This window comes from Peromyscus maniculatus, chromosome X (genome assembly GCF_049852395.1).
Source record: "Peromyscus maniculatus bairdii isolate BWxNUB_F1_BW_parent chromosome X, HU_Pman_BW_mat_3.1, whole genome shotgun sequence".
NCBI lineage: Eukaryota > Metazoa > Chordata > Mammalia > Rodentia > Cricetidae > Peromyscus > Peromyscus maniculatus.
In genome coordinates, this window is record NC_134875.1 from 95,731,236 (window position 1) to 95,747,647 (window position 16,412).

A 16,412-nucleotide genomic window follows, 5' to 3' on the forward strand; every position below is an offset into this window, starting at 1 on the left:
ATGAAGAGGAAAAAAACGGGGAAAATGGGGAGAGAAATTTAGGTAGGAAGAGGTGTGGGAGATAATGGCAGAAGAGGTATGGAAATAGGGATAATTAACACTAAGGATGTTTGCCAATAAGTGCTTTAAAAGGCCAAATTCATTAATTGTAATACAGAAAAGTATAAGTGAGAGGCTGGAAATTGGATTCCTATGCTCTTGCCAAAACTATTGTAAAAGGTGTCCAGATAGTTCCAAATTGTCAAGAACAAATTTTGGATCTTTTTAATTACATTGCTTTCCCATATGCTACGGCTGCGTTCTTAGCAGTCCAACAAAAGCAGGAAAAGAAATCAAAATCTGGTACAAAGTTGCTGTTCAAGAGCATTCCATATTCTGCTCATTTCCTTGCCTTTCCATGCTCTTTTCCAAATAAAAGACAGTATGCCTTCCCCTGACAATAGGATTATTTCCTAATTATTTGTTCTCTTTTCATCCACATAAGGACTTTATAGTACTTTGAGCATTCACAAATATTGCATTAGCTTTTACTTGTGGTCTGAAAAACTCCACTACATAAAAAAATTAGACTAAAGTATACATAATTCTAATCTGTCTCAAACAATTTTGTATACTACAAGGATTATCAAGTCAAATCTTTCTGATGAAGATTAAAAGTCAACAGGATTATGTGGAAAAAAAATGAAAAGTGGTCATATGAGCTCAAGTAGTCTAACCACCTACCCAGAGCAGTAACTCTATTTACAGGTCACAGGAAGTTGAAAAACCTGCTATTACTTGTACCTGTTCTACTAGAAGTAATTTCATGTAATTTCTGTATTGATTTGATTACAAAAAAAAAACAAACAATAAAAAACATATACTGAGCACAAAGTTGCCTTCTTTTGTCTTCTAACATGAGATACCTTGTGGTTTATCAAAGAATTCTTAGCTAGGTGGCTGTGGCACATGCCATTAATCCCAGCACTCAGGAGGCAGAGCCAGGCAGATTTCTGTGAGTTTGAGGCCAGGCTAATCTCCAGAGTGATATCCAGGATAGGCATCAAAACTACACAGAGAAACCCTGTCTTGAAAAAACAAAAAAAATTCTTTTCTTCCTCTACATAGTAATATGTACTGAACAGCATATATTTACACAAACAATAATACTAATTAACATTTCCAATATGTAATAGTGTCATACAGTCATTTGATATCAAAATTAATATTTTTATTTTAAGGAAAATATTTTTAATCAAATATTGACAGCACAATAAATTTAGTATTCTAAAAATGATTTGCATTTTATTCCATGGCTTCAGCTTATTGCTACTATTATACTATAATAGTGTGCTCTGCTCTTACATGGTGAGGGCTTGGGAGTTTGTGAGTCAGTAGAAAATTACTATGCTATGTGTTGTTAGGATGTTTATCTTGAGTGCTTTGTATATTTTAGTATAAATTATTTCCTTTAATTTTAATCATATTATGCAATCTTGTCCTTGACATTGTGTCTGCCTTTGCTGAGGCTCTGTGGTTCTTGTTCAGTTTTGAAACATATTCTTTCTGTGTAGCCCAGGATGGTCTTGAACTCATAATTCTCCAGCCTATACTTCATTCATGATGGGACCACCACAGTGTGCCACTATGCCTTTCTCCATGCTTTGTTAATTTATTGTGTTCATTATTTTGGTTATTTTGTTTATATTTTGAATTAATAGGCAAATAATAAAATACCTTTTATAGGCAAAAATATAATTTGATATATATTTCAGAATTATTACATCGTGTTTAATCATATACATCATCATATATACTTATCTTTTTGTAGTTAGAACATTTAAAATCCATTATATTAGCAAGGTGTAAACAGATATTATTAATAGTATATTAATAATAACAATGTTATGCAATAGATTTCAAAAACTTATTCATCTTGTATACAACTTTGTTTGTGTTAGTCAACATGTCTCCATTCCCAACTTCTAAACCCCTAATCTTCAAACATTGATAGCCGTTGTTTCATTTTCTGCATCTAGGAATTTACCAATTTTAGAATCTACATGCTAGTTAGATCATGTAATACCTTTCTTTCTATGCCTAGTTTATATAATTTTATGTAAAATAGATTAGCATACCAAATTTCTTTTATTCATGTCTCCACTGCTAAAAACTTAAATTGTTTTCAGATTATTCCTATCATAAATAGTGCTACAGTGATCAAGGAATGTATCTATTCTCTTTAACACACTATTGAAATACTTAGTTTTAATCATGTGTGATCACAGAAAGCATATATATTAAATGTGTTTAAATTTGGGAGTTGTTATGTTGTATAGTGGACACATTGTAAACTGAAATGCATCATTGCTATTCTTTAGTTTCCAAACCTCTGTGATATCTGACCTGCTAGCAAAATAATCAGAACCTGTGACTTGCTTCTAAACAATAGAATATGGCAAAGGTGATGGGATATCAGTAACTTGATTAGTCTATATTATTTGACATGGTAAGACACTTTTGTTGATGTGTTTATGACTCATAAACCAAATCAAGTTTGTCTTGGATGAACCTAACTGAGTGAGATGAAATACCTTATAAGCAGAATTGGCTGAGGTAGAGGGTAACTTTGTAGAAGAACGCTTGCCTAGCATGTGCAATGCCCTGGGTTGATATTACTAGCAAAACAGGAGAGAGGCAGAGGGTTAAAGGGGATAAGGAAGGAAGGAAGAAAGGAAAGGAAAACTGAAATTTTTACTAAGTTACACATATTTACCCTAAGCCTGACTTGTGGCAAAGAATTTGGGGAATTTTATTGTATATGAAGTCAGACCAATTCAAAAAAAATTTTCTAAGACACTTGGTACTGCAGGTGGATAAACGGGAATTATCTTAACAGTCAAATGTTTCAAGGTTGTGATAAACTACAGTAAGAACTGACATCTTCGCTACAGCCTTGTGAGAGCTTAAACAACACACCCAACAAAAAAGGACATCCAGCCTACTATGAAATCTACCATTTTTTTTAAAATTACCATAAGTTATGTATGGCTAATATGTGTGAGAATGTATAAATTATCTCATAGAGATTATGGAGTATCCCAAGTCTTTCCCCTGTTTTCACCCACTTCAAAGGCACACCGCGATATGCCCAATGTGCTTATTATGTTGTATATATTATCTAAACACACATAAGCCATAGTTAGCTGTAATGTCTACTTCTGGTCCTAAAATCATTCAATATTATATATAATGCATATTGTGCCACATAACACGGTGCTCCCCATTGAGAGTGCAGACTAGAATTCAACATATTGTCCATGACAGTTTTCTAAATCTGTGACCCCAGAGAATGTTCATACTACTTGGAAAATGATTAGAAATACAGTTCAGTCTACTCTCAGGCACTACAGAATTAGAGCACACATTTTAAAAGAGAATATAGACATATCAAAAGTTTGGGAGAAATAGGCAAAAGGATTAGTAGAAAAGACTAATATACAAACTCCTTCTATTTCTCAGAAATAGATAAACTACTCCTGCAATATGTTCTCCCCTGCAGCTGTAGAATATGCATTTAGTTTTCAGGACATTGTAAAAAAAAAACCCTCTTGGAACAAAAGTTACATTTTAATTATTTTCTTTTTATTGAAAATAGATTCTTTTTCATAAATATATCTTGATTACAGTTTCTATCCGCTCTCTCCAGTCTTTTCAACCCATCCTCTCCTATCATCCAAATCCAGTCCTTTTCTGTCTTTCACTGGAAAAGAACAGGGTTCTAAGAAAATAACAAAACATAAGAACATAAAATATAGTAAGATAAAACAAAAAAATATTACATCAAAGTTGGCCGAGGTAAACCAATGGAAGGAAAAAAAAACCCAAGAGAAGACACAAGAATCAGAGACCAACTCATTCACATACTCTGGAGTCCCATATTAAAACACTAAACTGAAAGCTATGTGTATGGAGGCCATGGTGCAGACCCATGTAGACTATGTGCCACTTAAGTCTCAGTGAGTTTATATGAACTTAGTTCATGTTGATTTAGAGGGACTTGTTTTCTTGGTGTCCTCCTTCCCTTCTGGCTTTTACAATCACTTTGCCTCCTTTTCTGGAAGGTTCCCAGAACTCCAAGTGGAGAAAGTTAATGGAAACATGTCTTCTTGATTCTCTTTCTGCATAATGTTTGGCTGTGGGTCTCTGCATCTGTTCTCATCTGCTGCCAGAGGAAGCTTCTGTGATGATGACTGACTAAGGTTCTGCTCTAGGAGTATAACAGAATATCATTAGAAGTCATTTTCATTACTATTTTCATTAATATTTGGTTTACCCTACGTCTCTGGGCTCTGTCTCTTGGTCACCCAAGCAGTGTCAGGCATAGGTTCCATTTTGTGGAATTGACCTTGTCATATCAAACACTGGTTGGTTACTCTCACAAGCATTTTGCCTCCACTGCTCTGACATATTTTGCAAGCAGTACACCATTGTAGATCAAAGGGTTTGTGGCTGGATTGGTACTGATGTTTCTCTTTTGTTAGCCTGCAGAGTACCTTCCTGTACCAAAGACACTAGAATACAGGGGTGAGGGTTCTATGTATGCACCAGCACAACCTCTCCATATTCAATGCGTTATTTGAGTGTTGTCTTCAGCAACTGGGACTTTGCTGTCAGTTTGTGGAGAGCAACCTATTGCCTAGGTTGTTTGGAGATTTCCATGGGACCACGTGGCCAACAATTCAATTGGATATAACCCAGTCCTGGTACTTGGTGACAAGAGATAGCTAGTTGGGGATTCTATACCCCTCATTATTTGGACACTTTATTATGATCACCTTTATATATTTTAGAAAGATTTCATTGGACTAGGTTTTCATACCACACTTCAAGTGCCCATCAATTGTAGCTGTCTCTCCTCACATTCCCTCCCTCAAACCCATCTTTTTTCTTCAAAACCTGATCTTCCTGTTCTACTCTTGGCCCCAGTCTGCCCATAAAAGCTATTCTATTTTTCCATCCCAAGGAGATTCATGTGTACCACCTGGTCTTTCCTCTATACCTAACCTCTCTGGGCCTATGGATTGTAGCTTGGTTATCATTTATTTAATGGATAATATACACACATGAATGAATATATATCATATTTGCGTCTCTGGGTCTGGGTCTGACTGAGAATGATTTTTCTACATATATCCATTTGCCTACAAATTTCATAATGTCATCTTTAACACTTGAGCAATACTCTGTCATGTAAATGTGCTATATTTTCTTTATCCATTCTTCTTTTAACAGACACCTAGATTGCTTCCAATTTCTGGCTATTCTGAACAGAGCAGCAATGAACATCCTTGAGCAAGTGCACTTATAGGATGAAGATTCCATTGGTATATATATGCCTAAGAGTCATATAGCTGGGTCTTAAGTTAGATTGATTCCAAACATTCTAAGGAACTGCCATGTGGGTTTCTATAGTGTCTGTATAAGTCTGGACTCCTATTCACAATGGATGAATGTTTCCCTAACTCCACATCCTCACCAGAATGAGTTATCATTTGTTTTATTGAACTTAGCCATTGTGATGAGTGTAAAACAAATCCTCAAAATAGTTTCGGTTTTCATTTCCCTGATGATAAAGGATGTTGAATATTTCTTTATGTGTTTCTCAGCCATCTGAATTTACTCTATTGAGATTTCTTGGTACTTTATTTTTAATTGCATTATTAGTTTCTTTTATATCTGCTGTCTTCAGTTCTTTATTTATTTTGGATAATACTGATCTACCATATGTGGATTTGGTTATTTTTTCCCATTCTGTAGGCTGCCACTTTGTGTGAATGAAGGTGTTCATTGCCTTACAGTATCTTTTCAGTTTCTTGAGGTTCTATTTACTAATTGTTGATCTTAGTGCCTGTGCTATTGGTGTTCTGTCTAGAAAGTCTTCTCCTGTACCAATGTATTCAAGGCTATATCTCATTTTCTCTTCTATCCAGTTAAGTGTATCAGGTTTTTGAGGTCTTTGATCCACTTGGAGTTGATTTTTGTGCAGTATGATAAATATGGATCTATTTTCAGTTTTCTACATGCAAAGATTCAGTTTTATCAGAACAATTTGTTGAAGATGCTTTCTTTTTTTCCTCACTGTGTATTTATGATTTCTTTATCAAAAATCAGGTGTTAATAGGCATGTCTGGGTCCTATATCTGGGTCTTCAATTCAGTTCCATTAATCAAAGTGTCTGTTTGCATGACAATACCATGCTGTTTTTTTTTACTATAGCTTTGTAGCACAACTTGAAATCAGATATGGTGAGTGATACCTCCAACAATTCTTTTATTATCCCAGGTTGTTTTAGCTATCCTGTTTTTTTTTCCCACTTGAAGCTGGAAATTGTTCTTTCAAGATCTCTGAATAATTGGGCTGCAATTTTAATGGGTATTGAATTGTGTCTATACATTACTTTAGGTAGGATGGCCATTTGTACTATGCTAATCCTGTAGATACTTGAGCATGGGAGATCTTTTCATCTTTTGATATTCTTCAATTTCTTTCTACAGTGACTTGAAGTTTTTAATCCTACAAGTATTTAACATGCTTAGTTAGAGTTACCCCAAGGTATTTTATATTTGAAACTAGTGGAAACACATGAACTATGAACCAAAAGCTGAAGAGCCCCCAACTGGATATTTGAGACAGTTGATTAGCCTAAATTGTTTGGGAGGTCCCCAGGCACTGGGACCTGTCCTCAGTCAATGAGCTGGCTGTTTGGAGCCTGGGGCCTATGCAGGGACACTTTGCTCAGTCTGGGTGAAGGGAGGAGGGGACTGGACCTGCCTCAACTGAGTCTACCAGGCTGAGATGAATCCCCAGGGCAGTCCTTGCCCTGGAAGAAGTGGGAATGGGGCTTGGCTGGGGGGAGGAGGGAAGGAGGGAGGACAGTGGAATCTGTGGCTGATATGTAAAGCTAAATTAAATTATAAAATAAAAAAATAATCAAGGAAGAAATGCTGTAAAAAAAGAGAGACTATTATGAAAGTTTGTTTCTTTGATTTTTTTTCTCAGATCATTTGTCAGGCGATTGATTTTTTTGAGGTAATTTTGCATCCAGTTACTTCACTGAAAGTGTTTATCAGCTGTCAGGTTTTCCAGATGGAGTTTTTAGGATCACCTATGGATACTATGATATCATCTGTGAATAATGATAATTTGATTTCTTCCTTTCCAGTTGTGTCCCCTTGATCTCCTTTAGCTGTCTTATTACTCCAGCTCAGACTTCAAGTTCTATATTGAATAGGTACAGAGAGAGTGGACAACCCTGTCTTATTCCTTATTTTAGTGGAATTGCTTTGAATTACTCTCTATTTAATTCTCTCAAAAAAAGAGAAAAGAAGAAATGGAATGGAAAGGTATAAGATATTATGGTAGATTATTGTATAGACTAGTAAACAAATTTAATAAAATAGCAGCCTTAGATAATTTACACTGTAATTTACACTGTTATGGATTCTTATATGTTGATAAAAATGTAAATTATTTTTATATTCCTGATTAAGATAATTTGTATATTGGTACAGATACAGAACTATATTTGTTATAATGTACATATATTTCTACTCTTATTTGAAATATTTGTATATTGATACAAATGTAAATTTATAGCTATCATACTGTATTGTATGTATGTTCTACTTCTGCTTAGCATATTCTGTATATTGATATATATTTAAGGTTATTGTCATATTGCATTCTGCACTATGCATTCCTACCTCTGTTATAAATATGTTGTGTATTGTCACAATTTTGAAGTCATCATCCCTTACCGTACATTTGCTTATAGACTGTTTACCTTGTTTACATGAAGCCTTAGTCCTTAGGTTATTTCGGTAGATAAGACTTATAGATTTATAGTCACCTATGTTTGTCATCTCTATAGTTACATTAGTTAGGTTATCCATATTTACATATACATAGGTTGGATAGACAGGTAATCTTCAAACACTTCATAGACCTAGAGGATATGGCATTTAAATAAATTAGAATTCTTGATGTGAGACCCAATTGCTTCTGGCAGCACCAATTTGATCCTGAGAGAATGCTGGCCTTCTAAGACATTTCCAGTTGGAAGTTTGTCTTCTTGGCACAAAATGGCCTATTGGGCAAAGAACTGCCCTTACCTCAACTACTGACAAGACGAGTGCGATCCTTCTGGACAAGTGGGACACAAAAAAAAGTGACTTCTAAACTCTGCCAAGACAGGGTAAGATGGTTTTTCAGAATTTCTGCTTCTGAAAATGGTCTGTCAGATACTCTAGGCCTGTAGCCAATTTGAATGCACCAACAATGCTGAGAAATATTAAGTGAGTGTCCAGGCTGCCAGCTGTCTCAGTCTACTCTTGCTAGATTCCTGAAAGTTACTTGCATCCATCTACCATTTCTCAGGTACCATTATATTGCTTCTCAGGTCTTTGATGGGATTGAAGACTAGCAGTTATAGTTACAACTTAGTATATATATATATTTCTTTAAAAAATATATGTATGTATATGTATATGTATATGTATATGTATATGTATATGTATAGATATAATCTTAGATAGAACATATTAAGTATTAGATTCAGGTTCTTTATGATAGGACACCATTTGGAATGATCTTTGTAACATGCCATTTACCTAGGCTCTATACTTCTCTGGATTTTAGCATGTGTTTCTTGCTTGATATTCTTTGCGTTTGTTGTAGTTCCATCTTATCTAGGTCATTATCTCTCATTATTCCTGGACAATATTTGATAACCATTCCTTTGTATATAGTCTTGTATTAGGTTAGAACCTTCTTATTTAGACAAAAGGGGGAGATGTAGTGGGTAGCCATTCCAACCTTGATCTGGAAGTTCCAATCCCCATTGAGGCTTTGGTAACTGTCACGCCTACAAGGTGGGGCCAAGAGAGGACCCTGAAGAACCGAGGTCCAGATGTCCTGTCTCTCTTGGTTCCTAGACCCTGGACTCTAGAGGTAGACCAAGCAGAGAACACTGCTGGACTGCGCTACGTCTTTCCCAGACCCTGCAACCAACCTATCCCTTTATTTGTAAGTTACACCACTAAATATACCTCCCTTTTAACTATGTGGAGTGGGCTTAATAATTTCACCAATAGATGCTGGCTATGGGTTTGCTGTAAATTGCCTTTGTTATGGTTGGTTATGTCCCCTGTATCCCTAATCTCTGTAGGACATTTATCATGAATGAGTGATAGATTTTGTCAAAAGCCTTTTCTGAATCTATTTAGATGAGCATGTGTATTTTTTTTCACTTTGTTTATATGATGGATTGCATTTATTGATTTTCATATGTTGAACCATCCCTGCATCTCTGGGATGAAGCTTACTTGACCATGGTGAATGGCCTTTCTGATGTGTTCTTGAACTTCATTTGCATGTATTTTATTGAGTATTTTTGGATCTATGTTTGTAAGGTCAATTGGTCTGTAGTTATCTTTCCCTGTTGAGTCTTTATGTGGTTTGAGTATCAGGATGACTTTGGCCTCATAAAATATATTTAGCAATATTTTTTTCTGTTTCTATTTTGTTTAATAATTTGAGGAGAATTGGTGTTAACTGTACTTTGAATGTCTGGTAGAATTCTGCTAAAACCATCTGGCCTTGGACTTTTTTTTTGGTTGGGAGACTTTTAATGACTGTTTCTATTTAACTAGCAGTTATAGGTCTATTTAAAGGTCTATTTATAGGTCTATTTAACTTTACTTGGTTTAACTTTGGTTAGCAATCCCTATCGAGAAAATAATGCTTTTTTTCCCAATTTGGTGGAATACAGGTTTTTAAAGTATATCATTGTGATTCTTTGGATTTCCTCAGGGTCTGTTGTTATATCCTTTTTTGTTACTGATTTTGTTAATTTGGAAATTTTCTCTTTGTCTTTTAGTTAGTTTGGATAAATATTTCTATCTTGTTGATTTTCTCAAATAACCAACTCTTTGTTTCATTGATTTTTTATTGGTTTCTTTATTTCTGTTTTATTGATTCCAGCCCTCAATTTCTTAACTTTTACAGTCCACTTCTCCCAGGTGTGTTTACTTATTTTTCTTCTGTGTAGTTGGAAGTTTTCCTGTGTCCCACCTGGTCCACAGCTGCTCAGACTCAAATAAACATGCAGAGACTTATATTAAGTATGAACTGTATGACCATTTGCTCAGGCTTATTACTGACTAGCTCTTACACTTAAAATAACCCATAATTCTTATCTATGTTTAGCCATGTGGCTTGGTACCTTTTTCTCAGTTCTGCCTTGTCATCTTGCTTCCTCTGTGTCTGGCTGATGACTCCTGACTTAGCCTACCTCTTCCCAGAATTCTCCTTGTCTGCTTATTCTGCCTATAATTCCTGCCTGGCTACTAGCCAATCAGTGTTTTATTTATCAATCAATCAGAGCAACACACATTCACAGCGTACAGAATGACACTCCACAGCACTTCTAGAGATTTCAGCTGTTCTGTTAGTTCGCTAGTATGAGATCTATTCAATTTTTTTTTAAAGTAAGCACTTGATTTAAGTTGTAGTGGTAGTTCTTTAAAAAGTGTGGGTGCCCTCTTGTGTGGGGCACAAGAATTCCAATGTCATCTCGGTGGCTTTTTCCTTTCATGAATATGTAGTGTCGTTCACCACCTCTTTTGCTTAATTTTAGTTTGAAGTCTATTTTGTTAGATATTACAATGTCTGTCCAGTATGCTTCATAGACCAATTTGCTTGAAATATTTTTTTCCAATCTTTCACCCTGATGTAATTTCTATCCATGTTTCTTTGGTGTGTTTCTTGTATGCAGCAAAACCATCCATTCTGTTCATCTTTGTCTTTCTACTGGGGAATATAGGCTATTGATTTTGAGAGATATCAATGATCAATTATCATTAATTCCTTTTATTTTGTTATTGGTGGTGGTGATATCTTGTGTGTGTGTGTGTGTGTGTGTGTGTGTGTGTGTGTGTGTATGATAGAGACAGAGAGCATAAGAGAGAGAGACAGAGAGACAGAGAGACAGAGAGAGACAGAGAGATTGACTCCCTTACTTTGATTTTAATGATGTGAGGTTATTTATTTCCTATTTTTTTCATGTGTTTAATTAACCTTCTTGGTTGGGGTTTTTTCTTTCTAGCACCTTCTGTAGGGCTGGAAATTTTTATAGATATTGTCCAAATTTGACTTAATCATGGAATATCTTATTTTCTCTATTTATACTGTTTGAAAGGTTTTCTGGGCATAGTAATCTGGGCTGGCATCTCTGTTCTCTTAGCATCTTCAGCACAGTTGTCCAAGCTCTTCTGGTTTTAGAGTCTCCATTGAGAAGTCAGGTATAATTCTAATAATTCTGCCTTCATACATTACTTGGTCTTCTTCACTTGCAGCTTTTAATATTCTTATTTTCTTCTATGTGTTGACTGTTTTGATAATTATGTGCTGCTGTGGATATCGCTCTGTATAAATGAACACTGACTGGCCAGTAGCCAGACAGGAAATATAGGCGGGACTAAGAGAGAGGAGAATTGAGGGAACAGGAAGAGAGAGGGAGAGACACTGCCAGCCGCCGCCAGGACAAGTAGCATGTACAGATGCAGGTAAGCCAAGAGTCATATGGCAAGGTATAGATTTATAGAAATGGGTTAATTTAAGATATAAGAACAGTTAGCAAGAAGCCTGCCAGAGCCATACAGTTTTTAAATAATATAAGCATCTGTATGTTTATTTTATAAGTGGGCTCCAGGACTGGCGGGACTTGGCGGTAACTGGAGAGAAATTCTCCAGCTACAATGTGCCTAGGGGCTTTCTTTTCTGATTTCAGTCTTTTTGACCTGTGTTTCTTTTCTTCTGCTTTTCCTGTTAATCTTAGATTTGGTCTTTTCATAGTTTTCTTGATTTTTTATTTTTATTTTTTTTTTGGCCAGGACTTTTATTTTTATTAGACTTAACATTTTCTTTAAATAGGGTATCTGTTTTTTTCTCTCATATCTTAAATATGTTATGTTTTTCTTCCATTTCTTGTTCTCTATTGGAGAAGCTTGCCTTAGCAGCTCTTGTTCAAATCCCTAATTTTTTTCTTTTCTGAATTTCCCTCATTTTGGGTTACTTTATTGATTCTATTTGCATTTTCAGGCCTTAAAAACTTTTATTCATTTCCTCCCACTCTTTTTTTTCCCTGAATTTCTTTAAGGGATTTATTCATTCACTCCCAGTCTTTCTTTGTGTTTTCCCAGATTTCCTTAAGGAATTTACTCACTTCCTATTCATACTGGCTGTTTTAAGCTCTTTCTTTCTTTTTTTTTTTTTCGTGTGTTTCATCTATGTTAGAATATTCAGGACCTGCTGTGGTCTGGGCATTTTGGTTGTGTTTTAAAACCAGCATCTATGCATCTGGATTTGGGAAGATTATAGTTCTGGGTGTGGATATCTGGTTTTGTCTTTGTTTGATAGGTATATTTTTCCTTGGTTTTTGTTTCTACTCTGGATTTCAGAAGAGTGAAGTGGCTATGTGTTGCTTGGTAGGGAATTTTATGTGGGCCTGATAGGTGGGGCCATTTAGGGCTCCAGGTAAAATGTACTGCTGTGTATTAGGGGCTGACCCTTAGGAATTGGGACAGGCCAGGGTTCTGATAGGATTCACAAGAAATAGGAAATGAGAGTGTTCCACCAGGATCTACTTACTTAGTCTCATTGGAATGGGGGTAAAAAGTAAAGAGAGGTTACCCCAGAAAGTCTGCCATAGAGGTGGGGATGGGACTGGGCGATTAGACTTGGATAAATGGAAGGAGAAGGGAATATCTACTGTTTGCCTACCAGTTTCCTAGGCAGCAATGGTCTATAGTTTAGCAGGCAGTGCCTCCTGGAGTTGGGGCCTAGGATAAAGTAAAAAAGTGGGGTAAGGGTGATTAGGAGGGAACCGCAGGAGCAGAAAGAGAGGTGAAGCTCTGCAGTCAACCTACCCTCTTTTCTGGCACGAGTGGCCTTGGAGTGCCTGTTACATTTGGGGGCTGGGATAAAACAATGGGTAGAGGGAGGGAGGTTGGGGGGGAGATCTGTGGGAATCACAGGAGATTGGGGTAGAGGGACAAGGAAGTCTAGAGCTGGTGTTCTGTTCCAGAACTTGTGTGAGATTAGTAGATTGGGTGTGGAGGAACAGAGAAAGAAGTGAATATATAAAGTCAGTTTATCTGCTTCACTGGCCTACACTTATTTTTTAACAATAGATGTTTATACTAAAAACTAGAGTTTTTCTATTGAAAACTGGAAACAATCTTTTATATCTAGTATAAAATTTGACAAGTATAAAACTAATTTTATCTTTGTAAAACCACATTAAAAGTTTTAAATGTTGATCTCTTTTAATACAGCAATTACAATTCAAGTAATTTATCCTGAAGATAGAATCATACAAGTACAAAAGGGTATTTGCTACAGGATGTTCACTGCACTATATTTTAATTTAGAACTATCACCTAAGTATTAAAATGTTCATCAACTGAGAAATGGGCTAAATAATTATATGAATGTATCATATGCCTCTTTCTGCTATGGAACTGTGAACATGTATTGCTCTTAGTGGTTTAACAAAGACCTAAATGGTCAATAGCCAGGAAGAGGTAAGGCAGGAATTGGGAACAGAGAAAAAGCTCCGGATGAAGAAGGGTGGAAGTGCTAGAAGCAGAGAGAAGCAAGACAAACTTGTTGAAAAAAGGTACTGAGTGTGTGTGGGGGGTGGGGTGGTGGCACACACCTTTAATCCAAGCACTCGGGAGGCAGAGGCAAGCGGATCTCTGTGTTTCTGAGGCCTGCTTGGGCTACCAAGTGAGCTCCAGGAAAGGTACCAAAGCTACACAGAGAAACCCTGTCTTGACAAACAAAAAGGAAAGAAAGCAAGGAAGGAAGGAAGGAAGGAAGGAAGGAAGGAAGGAAGGAAGGAGGAAGGGAGGGAGGGAGGGAGGGAAGGAAGGAAGGAGGGAAGGAGAGAAGGAGGGAAGGAGGGAAGGAGGGAAGGAAGGAAGGAAGGAAGAAAGGAAGGAAGGAATATTGTGTAATATATGGTTCATATATCAATAAAGTTGCTATGACACACAAACTACCATAACAAAAAACTCAGCAATGCAATATACATTAAAAAGTGTTTTTCTATTTCACACAATATAGTCACATGCTACTTCATTTTGTAAAACTCAATTTAGGATATTTGTATAGATATCATTGGTCTATATTTTGTGTGTTGGGGGTGTTTGTCAAGTAATCGCAAAAGATCACTGTTGGCTCTATACAAAACTTGTAATTATTTATTGTCTAGTACATCATTAATAGTCTATGAATTATATTTTCTTTACATCATTTTAATGTTTATACTCCAACCTGAATTCCATCCTTTTCTACTTCCTTCCAATGCCTTCTAATACTATTGGAGCTCATTTCAATCATAGCCTCAATCATTAAAATATTTTTTCAAAATAGTTTAAAGTATTTTTAATATTTTTATCTGGTGTTCAACTATGTACAATATATTTTTATGAATTATTCTCTTTTAAATATTTAATTTGTTATGTATGAGTACTTTGCCTGCATGTCTGTATTTCTGTGCACCACTGTGCCTGGTGTTCTTGCCAGACCAGAAGAGAATATTGGACCCCCTGGAAGTGAAGTTACATATGTTTTGGACCTGTTATGTGGGTACTGGAAATAGATTTTAGGTTCTGTTGGAAGACTGACAAGTACTCTTAACTGCTAATCTACCTCCCCTTTCCCAACTAATCTCTTTAAAATGATCTGAAATTTTAGGATCCAAAATAAGATTGTTTGTTTGTTTTTATGCTTCAGCAACAATTTTGTTTGTGTTAGCCATTGGTCTTTTGTTGTTAGTGAATGTATTGAGGACCAGAGTGAAGAAGGGTGGAGTTGAGGTAGACATGAGTCAGCTGCCCAAGAAGCAAGATGTGAGAGGAGCTGGAAAGCCATGAGGCACATGGCACTACGTACATTAATAGAAATGAGTTAATTTAAACGTAAGAGCTAGTTAGCAATAAGTCTGACCTATTGGCTGAGGATTTTGTAATTAATATAAGTTTTTGTGTTTTTATTTGGGACCAGCAGTCGGGACAGAAAAACTCCACTTCTCTTTACCTATGGTGGCCCAATGTGGGGCATGTACATCCACATAAAGCCCGAAAAAGCTTTAAAAAGGATCCTAGACGCACAAAATAGAGCCAAGGGCAGCTTCATAGTTCATCTTTCTCATGCGGGCCCGGTACAGAGTGTCCCCTGGGCTTGTGGGCTTGAGCTGAAGCATGGTGGATTTCTGCAGTCTCACACAGGGCCACAGTACAGAGAGGCATGTCTGCATGGCTAATTTAGGGTTTTTGCTCATGACAGACAGAGAAGGTTACAGATGCACCGTAAGGACATATTCAGATGGAAAACAAAAACAAAAACTTCTAACCAGGTTACAATGTGTTTAAGAATATACATAGGCATGGAAGAGAGAAGAAAAAGAATAGCAATGGTCATAGATTTAAAAAATAATTTAAAAATAATAAAGTCCTTAAAAAGGAATAGACTAATATACTATAATAAGCCATGTAAAATGGAAAATACAAAGAGTCTGCATTCTATATTTTATTGTGTTATCTTTAGTTTTTTTCTTTTAATGAGCTAACTGCTAAGAGACATTTGATTATGAAAGCTACTAAATTAAATCAACATATATATGAATATGTATATATAAATTATCTTGCCTTCAAAATTTAAGTCAAAAGATATATTACTTTGGGGGAGAGGTTATGTTTTTATTCCACCCCTAGCCTGAGGGGGCAATCCTAGCATAGGCCTGTACTGAACAATTCATCTCCTACCTAGACTCACATCCAGTCTTTTGAATTGGCCCATTCCAACATTTACCCCACCTACGACCTGATGAAGTACATGAAAGGACTGGTAGGATAACCTTAGGATCTCCATGACTCAAGACTACAGCAGGATATCTGAGAGAAGTTTTGGTGAGGGTCCAGTATTGATCGTGTACCAGAAGCCTTAAACCAAACCAATAACTCATTACAGTGAACATTTGCAAGTAAGTTGTTTGGACAAAAGAGTATACAGTGTGACATACCACAGCTGGCAATGCCACTAAGAAGATTGAAGAGGTGATGGAGATGAAGAAAAGACAGAGGAATGAAGTGGTAGGATTTTGTTTTGTTTTGTTTTTATATTTAATATATAATGTATATAATTTCTTCTTGCTGGTTGGACATTGTAAGGGTAAAAGGCACATATTGATGTACTAGGAAATGAGTGGCATTGTGGTGCATGATGTGGAATTCCCAAAGAATCAGTAAAAAATCTAGAAGAAGAAAAGATATAAAGTAGCTTAGAAAATAGAAAAAAATGAAGTA

General features: G+C 36.1%; 1 pseudogene; it reads left to right on the forward strand.

Moving 5' to 3' along the window:
* The first annotated feature begins 13,604 nt into the window (after window positions 1-13,604).
* Window positions 13,605-16,412, forward strand: part of LOC102916355 (prostaglandin E synthase pseudogene) — a 51,308-nt pseudogene continuing 48,500 nt past the window's right edge.